Raw genomic sequence first — 12,061 nt, 5'->3', positions numbered from 1 at the left:
GCTGTCCTACCTGCACCGACTCAGCACCCCCATCTACCCTGCACAGTGCTGACTGAGCCAGCGGGAACCAGAGTCTCTGGAGGGCCACGCAGAGCCTTGGGGACTGACCAAGTCCCCCCACTGAGGGGTCCCAGGTGTGCCACTGTTCTCTGCCCGCCGCATCTGTCATCCTCCCAAGGCTGTCAGCTCCACCCTGGGCTGGCTTGGTTCAGGTGCATCCCAGAAGTGGCAGGTCTCACGGGCTCACCCCACCCCTCTTCCCCAGACTCCTCCCTCTCTCAATCCTGTGAGTCCTGAGGGGCTGACTCCAGGCTGGGCTCCCCTTACCAGGCCCAGATCCCTTCCCAGCACCACTCCCAGGGCCTTCAGCTGCACACTCGGTTGCTCCCTGGCCTCATTGTGAGATGCCAAGGCCAGGCCCTCCCCTTCTTCCCCAGCGTCCCACGGTCACAGCCATTGATGTCCTCATGCCCCTCCTACAAGTATGCCTCAGCTGGTCCCCTGAGCCCTTGGAGACCTGCTACACAATGGCCCTCCGGCCTGGCCAGGGGCCCCCTAGCCTGTGGCCACCACCCCCAGATCTCACCAGCACAGCCCCCAAGGGGACAGGGCCAGGCCCATAGGCTGTCCCCTCTTCTCCTGCTGATGTGAAGACCTAAGTGCTGAGAGCCCAGGGGTCAGACCCAGCCCCCTCTCTGTCCCACGCACTCTTCTGAGCTCCCTAGATTGGCCTCGAGGCTCTGCTCTAACCCCGACCACTGACTGGACCTGCAGGAGAGGCAGGGAGGAGCTCTGACCCTGGAGAGGAGGTTGGCCAGAGCCAGGGAGACATGTCCTGCCTCAGAGAATCTTTCTAAAAACAAAACCTGTCCCTGAGGTGAGACCGATGTGTCAGGGGACAGAGGACTCACCATACAATTTCGAAGCCATCAGTGAATTTCCAGATGTCAACATGCTCATGCTCCATGTCCACTGTTGACCCAGCTCCGTGTCCCTGTGACCCAGAGGGGGCCAGGGAGAGGGGGGCAAGGTGAGGCGCTTGCGGTCCTGAGGGCGTGGACAGCCTGTCCCTGCCCTGTGATCTTAGGGATCCCAGGAGCCTTTGACCAGGCACAGCAAGGGAGGAGAGCCCCCACCTCTCTTGAGGAGCGGCCCCACCTGTACCTGCTCATACTTTTCAATAATGTCCCCTCACCCATGCACATGCAGGGTATCCATGACCTCATCCGTCACCATCCCACAAGACCAAGTCATCCAATGGTTCGGCTGTACCCGAGTGCTCCAGACAACACCCAACCACTTCTGCCACACCCCTAGACACCCTCTGGCCCGAGGAGCCCCATTCTACCACCCCTTCCAGGTGACAGGGGGCCAGACCCAGTGACCCCACCCCTTCCTCAGTCTCTGGAGTCCTTGCATCCCACCTGGGGTGGGCTCCTTCCTGAGGACTTGAGCACAGGGCAACCTGGAAAGAGAGGCCTATTGTCCTCAAGTGCTCTCAGGTGGATACACACCTGCCCCAGCAGGGCAAACGGCGTCCACCTGTCGAGTGTCAAGGGCTCACGATGAGCCATTCCAGGCACCTGGAGGCAGATGGGGTCAGGACTGGACATCTGTATAAGAACAATCTCCATGAAGATGCCCAGTTTTCTGTAGGAAGCAAGACATCTGGTGACTGCTCTGTCTTACTCCAGTTCTCACGCACTCTGGCCGGGGGAGACGCACTCCCCCAGGACCCCATGTGTCCAGTGAGTCCCACAAGGATCATCAGTGACCACACCTGAAGTCTGAGTTGGTGAGACCTCCTCCCACCTTAAGGCACAGAATTGGACTGAGAACCCCCGCCTTCCCACCACCCACAGGGCCTCCATTTTAGTGCCTCTTCCAGGGCCAGGCTGTGCCCCACTGAAGTCCAGAACCCCAGGGAGATTTGGAATCCAGGGCAGGGATGCCGCAGAGGTCAGGGCTTGAGTCCAGCACAGCACAGGGCAGGGCTGAGAGCACATCCCAGGCTCACGTCTGGGTCCCTGGGCCAGTATCAGCTCCTCTGACCCTGGACAGCTCACTTGTCAAACGGGTGCAGTTGCTGTGAGGATGCAGGAAACAACCGTCTACACAGTCAGTGCAGAATGGGCACCTGGTGAGTGCTCAGGGATGGCCCTCCTCGGCACCTGCCCAGAGGACAGCACTGCTCACCAGGTAGCGACTGTCACAGATCAGCAGGGAGGGAACACAGCAGGTCACACTCACCTGAGTCTGCTGATCCAGCTGTGCCTCTTACTCAGGAAAGCCTCCTCTACACAGAACCAGATACTGCTGTGTGTTTTGTCTCCAAGAGCTGCAGACACAGAGAGGGCAGGCAGGTAGACAGGTGGGGTACTCAGCACCAGTGACATTGTGGAGTCATGGCACCCATTACAGAGGGCCCCTGCCTGGGTCAGCAGGGCCGGAGTCAGCATCCTCCCGTCCCTGAAGTTACAACATACGTGTGTGCAGCGTGTTTGTGCAGGTGAGCGTGCACATGTATGTGAGTGCACTAATGTGTGGATGCATGTGTCACTGCTCTGGCCAGGGCTGGCTGCCCAACTCATGTATGCACCCAGATCCTTGTCACTGTCACCACCCCCACCCCAGGACCCGTAGCTAGCATCAGAACATCTATGTGTCCTCCCCAATCGCAGACCTCCCCATCTGGGGCAGCCCTGGGGATGCAGATGGGGGATGGGTGGCTGACAGTTGAGGGCAGAGGGCAGAGGGCGTGCCCCTTCCTTAGCAGGGGACTCAGCTAGGGTGTAACGTGCTAGGTCTGCATGGCAGGGCCAGATTCCATATACCTCGTTACCTCCTCCTCCCAGTAACCCTCTGGGGTGCCATGACTCCTCCCTGCTATGGACGGAGGAAAGTGATTGATCTGCCGGAGACATGAAACTATATGATCCTTCTTTCCACAATAGACTGGAGAGTCAAAACAGGCAAGAGTAGGTCAAGGTCTTTTAAAAGCCATACCTGAAAGGTTTCCAATAACAGTTGATTTGGTGGTAACTCAGTCACACAAACAACCGCAACAAAAGACACAACTATCAGAGAGTTTCAGGATCGCCTCAAAAACACCATCTAACATTAGGGAGTTCAAAAAGGCATGAAGTTTCAGAAATCAAACTTTATTTAAACGTCATTTGTATAAAATGGTAATTTAGCAGTATGAATAAATCATAGGGCAGAAGACAGATTGGAGACCCTGGGGCACAACTGCTGAGTTTGGAAAATTTGGTGCTGTACCCTTTGAAGCTCCCCTGCCTGGTCCCCGCGCCCCTTGCCTGCCTGTTAAGAAGAGCCTGTTGGCCGGGCGCGGTGGCTCAAGCCTGTAATCCCAGCACTTTGGGAGGCCGAGACGGGCGGATCACGAGGTCAGGAGATCGAGACCATCCTGGCTAACGTGGTGAAACCCCGTCTCTATTAAAAAATACAAAAAACTAGCCGGGCGAGGTGGCGGGCGCCTGTAGTCCCAGCTACTCGGGAGGCTGAGGCAGGAGAATGGCGTGAACCCGGGAGGAGGAGCTTGCAGTGAGCTGAGATCCGGCCACTGCACTCCAGCCCGGGCCACAGAGCGAGACTCCGTCTCAAAAAAAAAAAAAAAAAAAAAGAAGAGCCTGTTAAGAAGAGCAAATCAGGGGCAAATAGCCCAGAAGCCCAGTAGCAGAGAGACCTCCATGCCTGGAGGAGGAGTCCACCTCTGGGAGTAGGAGGAGCTGCTGGAACCCTTCCTCACAGGCTCCTTTTCCTGCTCTCAAGCACCTCCAGCTTGCAGATAGACAGCCCCAGCACCAGCAGAGTGAAAAGGTCCCGATGCAGCAGGGCTGTGGCTCTGGTAAATAAAAGAGGCCTCTCTTTAGTGAGATAGAGGAACTCAGGCTGCACACCCTGGTCTCCGACACCAAGGCTCGCACCATGCCCAGGACTAGGGGCAGCGTGGGAGCTGCTGGCTGGGGCCTTCTCGCAATCTCCTCTCTGCCATGTCTATCTCCAGCTACGCTCTCAGCTCCAGGGCTGAAGCCAGTGGCTACAGCAGGTGGCATGAGGTCTGGCAGCTCCTGGTTTGGCTGGTCCTTCGCTGTACCGGTGCAGGGCCCGGAGGGCTCTGGAGCTACCTCTAGCTGCAGTGCTGCCTCTGGATGGCACCCTCCCCATGCTGTGGGCTCTGGAGCTCCATAGCAGGCACTGGAAGTTCCTCTCTCTCTGCACGTGCGGCAAGAACTGAAAAAGGAGAAAGGGTCACTGACCAGCTTTTCTGTGTCTGAGCCCCAGAGTTCAATCTCTGCTGACCAGACCCCCACTGACCAGACCCTGAGCGGTGGTGCTCAGAGTCCCCTAGCAATAGCCCCTCTCAGTCCACAAACTCCTCCCTCCCCTCATCAGCACCCACAGGTGACTCAGAGTCTTCTCAGGACTGGACCCCAACTCCAGGACACAGGGAGGGGCAGTTGGTCCCAGGCTCCGGGTGCCAAGCTTCATGCTTGCACCACAAGGTCCTCTGGACCATCTCAAAGGAGGCGGTGATGTGGCCTGGCACACCTGGACGCACTGTGTGGGCCTATCCCTGAGCCACACAGCCAGAGGAACAGGAGGATGTTTGTCAACCCAGGTACCCCCCTCTGCTGGGTCTCCCAGGGTCCTTCCCATGGAGGCCAGATCCAGAGACACAGCACAGACACCGCAGGGTGACCGGCCCAGAACCCTTGAGACTAGGCCAGGGATGACACGAGGACTCTCCCCAAACAGCCAGAAGACCCTTTGCTAGTTTCTTGGTACTTCATTTCTCACCAGCTACCCTTCCCCCACCAGGAATCCCCTTCATGCAGAGTCAGTGAGGAGAGGAAGATGGTCACAGAATCCGTGGAAAGAAAGAAAGCAAAAGATGGTTGGGGAGAAGAGTGGGGAGTGTAGCGTTGTAAGGGTCCTACACTATGCAGATTATTTGAGGGTTGGCTGTGATTAATCAAAGGTGTGTCTTGTACACAACCTTTACACAGAGAGAGAGAGAGAGAGTCTTGCTCCGTCACCCAGGCTCAAGTGCAGTAGACCAAACACAGCTCACTACAGCCTTGACTTCCCAGGCTCAAGCCATCCGCCCACCTCAGCCTCCGGAGTAGCTGGCACTGCACGTGTGGGCCCCCATGCCTGGCTGCTTTTGAAATGATTTCTTGCAGAGACGGGATCTTGCTGTGTTATCCAGGCTCGTCTGGACCTCCTGCCCCCAAGCAATCCTCCATCCTCGGCCTCTCAAAGTGTTGGGATTACAGGCATGAGCTACCGCACTCGGCTTACACATGTTTTTAAGAGGCGTAAATACGAAGGTCAGTGTTGCCATGAGGTCAGGCAGGGGTTGGCAAACTATGGCCCACAATCCAGATGCAGCCCCACTCCCGTCGTGGTGAATAAAGGTTTATTGGAGTCACAGTTCCTCCCCTGTGTTCACTTCTTGTCTGTGGCTGCTTTGGGGCTGCAGTGGCGGAGCTGAGTAATTGTTGAGTAGGTGCAACAAAGACCACAGGGTCCACGAAGCCCAAGATGCTTACTACCAGGTCCTTTTCAGAAAAATCTTGCTGAGCCCTGAGAAGAGGGCCAGGTGGCAGCGGAGAGGCCATCGGGGAGGCTGGTACAGTAATCCAGGTGAAAAATGATGGGAGCTCAGATTAAAGCAGTCATGACAAATGGATGGAATCAGGATATGTTTTGGGGGTAGGACCAACAACACATGGATAAAATGGACAGTATTTAGGTATTTAGAGTTTCAGATTTTCTTTCTGCCAAAGGATCCCTCTCAAAAAAAATTATACAAAAGATCAATTTAAAAACTGACCAAAAAAAATGTCAACAAGATTATTTGTGTGATTGAAGCTGGGGTTGAGCCTGGGTACCTTGTGTTTTCAGCACCCCTAATACCCCGGCTGTTCCAGAGGCACCCTACAGAGCCCCTTGGGTTCAGACCAGCAGAACTTGAAACCACAGATCGGAAGGAATAGAAATCTGCGCATCTTTCACACAAGCCGTTAACATTTTAAGCCGCATCTTTGCAGCACACTGACGTGGGGCTACTTCACACACAGCCAGCAAGGGATTGCACCAGTGCTGGGATTTGTGTCCACCCTGTTATAAGAAGGCAGCTGCTTGCGTGAGGCATGGCGGTGAGGAAACAATGCCACCCGGATCTCACCATTGGCTGTGTGGACTGGCTGTACCATGGGCCAGACGCATGTCTTGGGCAGACACTTTTTAGATACCAACTTGCCTGTAGACAAAGATGATGCAGAGGTGGCCTCGGGGAGGGCCTGCGTGATAAGTTGAATTTGTCCTCTGAAATTCCTGTGTTGATGTCCTTAGCCCCAGTGCCTGAGAATGTGATCTTATTTGGAGATAGCGCCTTATAGAAATAAGTTAAAATGAAAAATTAGGTCAGTAGGAGGTGCCCAATTCAGTATGACTTGATGTCCTTATAAAAGGGCAAATTTGGACACAGAGTCACGCATAGAGGGAAGACAAGGTGAAGAGACACAGAGCAGGTCACCTACACGCCAGGAGAGAGGCCTGGAACAGAGCCTTCCTGGACCGCCCTGGAAAGAGACCTACTCTGCCGACACCTTGATCTTGGACCTACAGCCTCCAGGACTGCGAGATAGTGAGATTCTGTTGCTGAAGCTGCCCAGTCTGTGGTACTTTAAGGGAGCCCTAGCAAACCAATGCAGCCTGGTAGCCCACAGATGGTGAAAAGATGGAATGAGCGATGGAGACCCAGGCTTCCTGTCTACACCTCCCAAAGTGCGCTACAGGATCCTTTGCTGGGCGTAGGTTTGCAAGATAATTTTGGCGGGGGGCGGGGTGCAGGGTGCATAATTTCAGTGTACATTATCATGTGTTTAGCTTGGAAATGCTTATAAGAATAGTTAACCAACTTATGGTTTATATGCTACTCAAGATACAGGTTTAAATGCTAATAAAAATGGATGCAAATGAAAACACTGTCCTGCTGTGGTCCAGAGAATCTCGATCTTTCTTTCAGAGAGACTTGCAGCTTTGAGCAGGAGCTGCCCTCTCCTTGCTGCCTACTGTAGGCCCCCACAACACACACACACATGCACACATATACCTTTGCACACAGCTGGACACACGCATATTGTGCTTCATGCCCTCATTAAGGAGGCATGGAAGGGAATGTGTGTCTGTTAGGAAATGAAGACGGCTCAAGCCCCTCGTTCCCTGGGTGTTTGCACAGTTGTCCTCTCTGCAGACCATTCTTTGGTCTCTTTCTCCTCTTAGTGAAAGGAGAAGCAGAGCCCCAGCGGGTACCCGGCTACTTTGGGCCCAAGCCAAGGTCACAAGCTTCCTCGGGAGCCTGGTGAGACGCAGGCACCACTGGTCCTCCCAAACCGAGGGGGCAGCGTTCGGTGGAGCTGTGAGCCCAGGAAGGTCATAGACAGGACGACTCGGTTCATTAGACACAACCAAAATCCAGTGAGGAAAGGCAGTCACCAAAGCTTTTATTCTTCAGGAGGAGGGGCTCTCGGGGGCTGTGAGCAGCAGGCACAAGGACTTTATTGCCCATGTGGTTAGGTGATGATCACCTACAAGTGCACTGGAAACTGGGACCCAAAGTGCCCCGACCTGCTCTCTCTCTTCCCTCTCTCCCTTTCTGCCTCTCTGCCTCTGTGGCTTCTCTGTCTCTCTTGTCATCTCTTGCCCCTTTCCCCATCTCTCTTTCTCTCTCTCTGCTCTCTCCATCCTCCTCTCCCTCCCAGCCTCCTCTGTTTCTCCCCCATCTCTCTCTACCCATCTTTCGCTTTCCATCTCTTTCTTCTCTCTTCCCATCTCTCGTCTCTCTTTCTCTCTCCCTCTTCCTCTCCCTCCTCACCCTCATTCGTGCTCCCTGGCACCCATCCTAGGCTGCTCCTAAGGCAATGCCAAGGTTGCTGTCCTGTCACAGTGTCCCCACCTCCAGCATCTACATATGAGAAGATGTTCAACATCATTAGTCATTAGGGAAATGCAAATCAAAACCACAATGAGATACCATTTTGCACTCATTAGGATGCTATCATCAAACAAATGGAAAATAGCCAGTGTTGGAGATGTGAAGGAACTGGAACCCTCAGGCATTGCTCATGGGAATATATAATGCAGTGGCCCATGGAATGTATAATGTATAATGTGGAAAAGTTTGGCAGTTCCTCAAAAAGTCAAACGTAAAACTACCATATGACCCAGTAATTCCACTATTAAGTAGATGTCCAAAACTCCTGACAGCAGGGTTGCAAACAGGTACTTCAACTCAGGAATGCAAAACCAAACATCATATGTTCTCACTGATATGTGGGAGCTAAGCTATGAGGATGCAAAGGCATAAGAATAATACAATGGACACTGGAGACTTCAGGGGAAGAGTGGGAGGAGGGCGAGGGATAAAAGACAACAAATATGGTGCAGTGTATACTGCTCTGGTGATGGGTGTACCAAAATCTCAGAAATCACCACTAAAGAACTTACTCATGTAACCAAATACCACCTGTACCCCAATAACATATCGAAAAATAAAATACAATTTTTTAAAACCAGATACTTGTGTCCCAATATTCAGAGCAGCATATTCACAACAGCCAAAAGGTAGAAACAGCCCGATTGTTCATCAACAGATGAATAAATGAGCAACATGTATTATATGTGCAGGGGGGAGATACTATTCAGTTATTAAAACGAATGGAATACTTACACATTCTACAAATATGGATGAACTTTCAACATTTGCAATTCAAATCTAATGAATAAACATGGCTGAGCATAGCGACTTATGCCTGTAATGCCAGGAGTTTGGGAGGCTGAGGTAGGAGGATCACTTACTTGAGCCTAGCAGTTTGAGATCAGCCTGGGCAACATAGCAAGACCCCATCTGTACAAAAAAATTGTTTAAATGCCGGGCCTCATGGTGTGGGCCTGTATCTCAGCCACTGGCAGGGCTGTGGAGGGAGTCTTGCTTGCGATCAGGAGGTTGAGGCTGCAGTGAGCTAGGATACCACCACTGCAATCCAACGTGGGGAAGACAGCAAGATTCCTCTCTAAACATGAAAATTATAAAAATAACACATAAAATGGCTCAGCACAGTGACTCACTCCTGTAATCCCAGCACTTTGGGAGGCCAAGGCGGGTGGATCACGAGGTCAAGAGATCGAGACCATCCTGGCCAACGTGGTGAAACTCTGTCTCTAGCAAAAAATACAAAAATTAGCTGGGTGTGGTGGCTCATGCCTGTAGTCCTACCTACTCAGGAGGCTCAGGCAGGAGAATCACTTGAACCCAGGAGGCAGAGGTTGCAGTGAGCTGAGATCATGCCACTGCACTCCAGCCTGGCGACAGAGCAAGACTTCGTCTCAAAATAATGAAAACAAAAACAAGCAAGTGTGTGTCTGTGCCCATGCCTTTGAGCATGTGCATGTCAGCGTGCATAGCTGTGTGTTGTGTCTGTCTAAGTAGGCACATGTGCATGCGTGTGAGTGTTGGATGCTGGAGCAGTCAGGGTTCAAGTCACTCACAGTTAGCACCCGCTCCTCACTTCCTCATGCCTGGTTCCTACAGGTCCCCCCAAGAAGCATGTAGGGCCCAAACACCCCCTGCCACCTCCGAACCCCAAGCACAGGCATGAGAGGGTGAGTGTGGCACCCTGGAGCCAACTCCTGGTGCACGTGCCACAACCGCCAGCTTGCCCTGGCCTGGCTCCTGGAAAACACCCTTGGCCAGCTGGAGAGCTGTTGACTTGGGACACAGCAATCACCACTTTATCCCGCCCCCAAATACTTCCTAAGGCCATTTGTTGCTAGGAGACGGGCACAGGCAGCCTGCTCTGTTGGCTTCCTAGACACAGTCTCCCGGGACAGGAAGCCCGTCTGGCCCCCTTCCTATGAGGTGGCTGGGGAGGCTGGTGGTGGGCATTGGGGATGAAGGATAGATTGGGGCAGTTTGGGCATGTTGGGGTGATCAGACTCAACACCAGGCTGTGGGGGCTATGAAGTCCAGCAGAATCAAAGAAATGGGAAATGACAAGAGAGAAAGTGGGACCTGGAGGCCAATGCTAGTATGGAGGCTGTGAAGGCCCCAAGCTCTGGGAGCCCACACTATTTACTGGTGCTCAAACAAAGAAACAAGTGGTGAGGATGTGGGTGTTTAAAGGAAGCAATGTATCCAGTGAATGAGCTACAGCTGTGATGTTGTAGCATTTTCTTTGAAACATACGGCCACCTGAGATAATGGGAGTGCTAGAAGCAAGGAGCCAGCAAGTCTAGCAGACATGCAAGCCCTGCCTCGGCTTCTCTCCCAGCACTCAGCTTTTCTCCCAACAGGGCAGAGTAAGAAGCAGGAAGTTTCAGAGCCTTAAGACCAGAGGGGCCCCGGTGCCCCTTGGTCAGGATGCTGAGCCCAGAGAGGGCAAGATCCTGACTTGAGGTCACAGAGCAGCAATCCCTGGCAGAACTAGCAATCCTTTTGGAGAAATTCAGAATGTATGGTCCCAGGAGTCATTCATTTACTCATGCATTCATTCAGCGATTACGTATTGAGCATCTACTATATGCCAGATCCACTTCTAGCCCAGCATACAGCAGTGAACAAGGCAAACCAATCTCCACCTCAAGGAGCTGATGCTCTGGTCACAGAGACAGACAACAAGTGAAGAAGATCACATCACATGATGCTAAAGGCTAGCAAATAAAATTACACCACATGGAAGGTTGGAGTCACTCTGTCCAAATGGTGGCCACTAGCCCCATGTGGCTATTTGAGTTTCAAGCAATTGGAGTAATTGAAAATGAAGAGTTTAGCAGCTGGGCACAGTGGCTCATGCCTGTAATCCCAGCACTTTGGGAGGCCGAAGCGGGTGGATCACAAGGTCAGGAGATTGAGACCATCCTGGCTAATATGGTGAAACCCCATCTCTACTGAAAATACAGAAAAATTAGCCAGGCATGGTGGTGGGCGCCTGTAATCCCAGTTACTTGGGAGGCCGGGACAAGAGAATGGCATGAACCCGGGAGGTGGAGCTTGTAGTGAGCCGAGATCACGCCACTGCACTCCAGCCTGGGCAACAAAGCAAGACTCTGTCTCCAAAAAAAAAAAAAAAAAGAGTTTAGCAGAGCTGCAGCTGTGCTTGGAGCTTGCAGGTGCTGTGTCACTGTCACCACTACCTCACTCCCATCCCCGCCGCAGCCAGGGGCAAGCTCAGTCACCCCGGGCAGTGTCCCTGCTGCCGCCCCGTGGCAATGGCCACCAAGATTGACAAACAGGCTTGTCGGGAGGCCTACAACCTGGCGCGAGACAACAGCTTGGCTGTCATCTGTGTGACTTTTAAATATGATGGCTCCGTCATCGTCTCTGTCCAGCAAGGAGCGTAATACCAGCACTTCATCCCACAGTGCACAGACAGGGTCTGGTTGCTTGCCTTCGTGTGCGTCACCACAGGGGTTGCCATGAGCAGGAGGTCCAAGTTCACCCTCATCAGGTGGATCGGCGAGAATGTCAAGACCCCGGTGAAGGAGACTGTACAGAATTTCACTAAGGAGTTTGTGATCAGTGATCAGAAGGAGCTGGAGGGAGATTTAATGAAGGGTTAACTGAAGAAGACTGGGGGAGCCAATTACAATGCCCAGATGGAGTAATTCCAGCTTCCCCAATGCCTGTTGCTAAAGTCATCTCTCTGCTCCCCAGGGGAGGGGACCTCCGGCCTCAGCTACCAACCCACCAGTCCACCAGGGAGAAAAGAAGCCATGAGATGCACCATCCGCCACCCTGTGTCCACAGCCCCCGTCTTCCTGCTTCCCTTACAACACTGCTGTGTCCTATCTCATGAAGCTCATGGAATCACTTTCTTTGATTTTTTTTCTTTTCTCCCCCTCTTTTGTTCTAAAGAAAAATCATTTTGACGCAAGGTCCTGCCTGTTATCAGATCCGAGGTGCCTCCTGGCTTTTCCCTTACATGTAATGAGGCTGCCTAGTAGGATCTGTGCGACCTCATGTTGCTTCCGG

The 12,061-nt window shown here is 53.0% G+C and overlaps 1 pseudogene; it reads left to right on the top strand.

Annotated features, from left to right (window-relative positions):
• Nucleotides 1-11,200: 11,200 nt before the first annotated feature.
• LOC117089594 lies at nucleotides 11,201-11,694 on the top strand (annotated as a pseudogene).
• The last annotated feature ends 367 nt before the right edge of the window (nucleotides 11,695-12,061 follow it).

The sequence above is a fragment of the Trachypithecus francoisi genome, unplaced genomic scaffold (genome assembly GCF_009764315.1).
Source record: "Trachypithecus francoisi isolate TF-2019V2 unplaced genomic scaffold, Tfra_2.0 Contig00868, whole genome shotgun sequence".
In the NCBI taxonomy this organism is placed as follows: domain Eukaryota; kingdom Metazoa; phylum Chordata; class Mammalia; order Primates; family Cercopithecidae; genus Trachypithecus; species Trachypithecus francoisi.
This window is presented reverse-complemented; position numbering and strand designations above follow the sequence as displayed.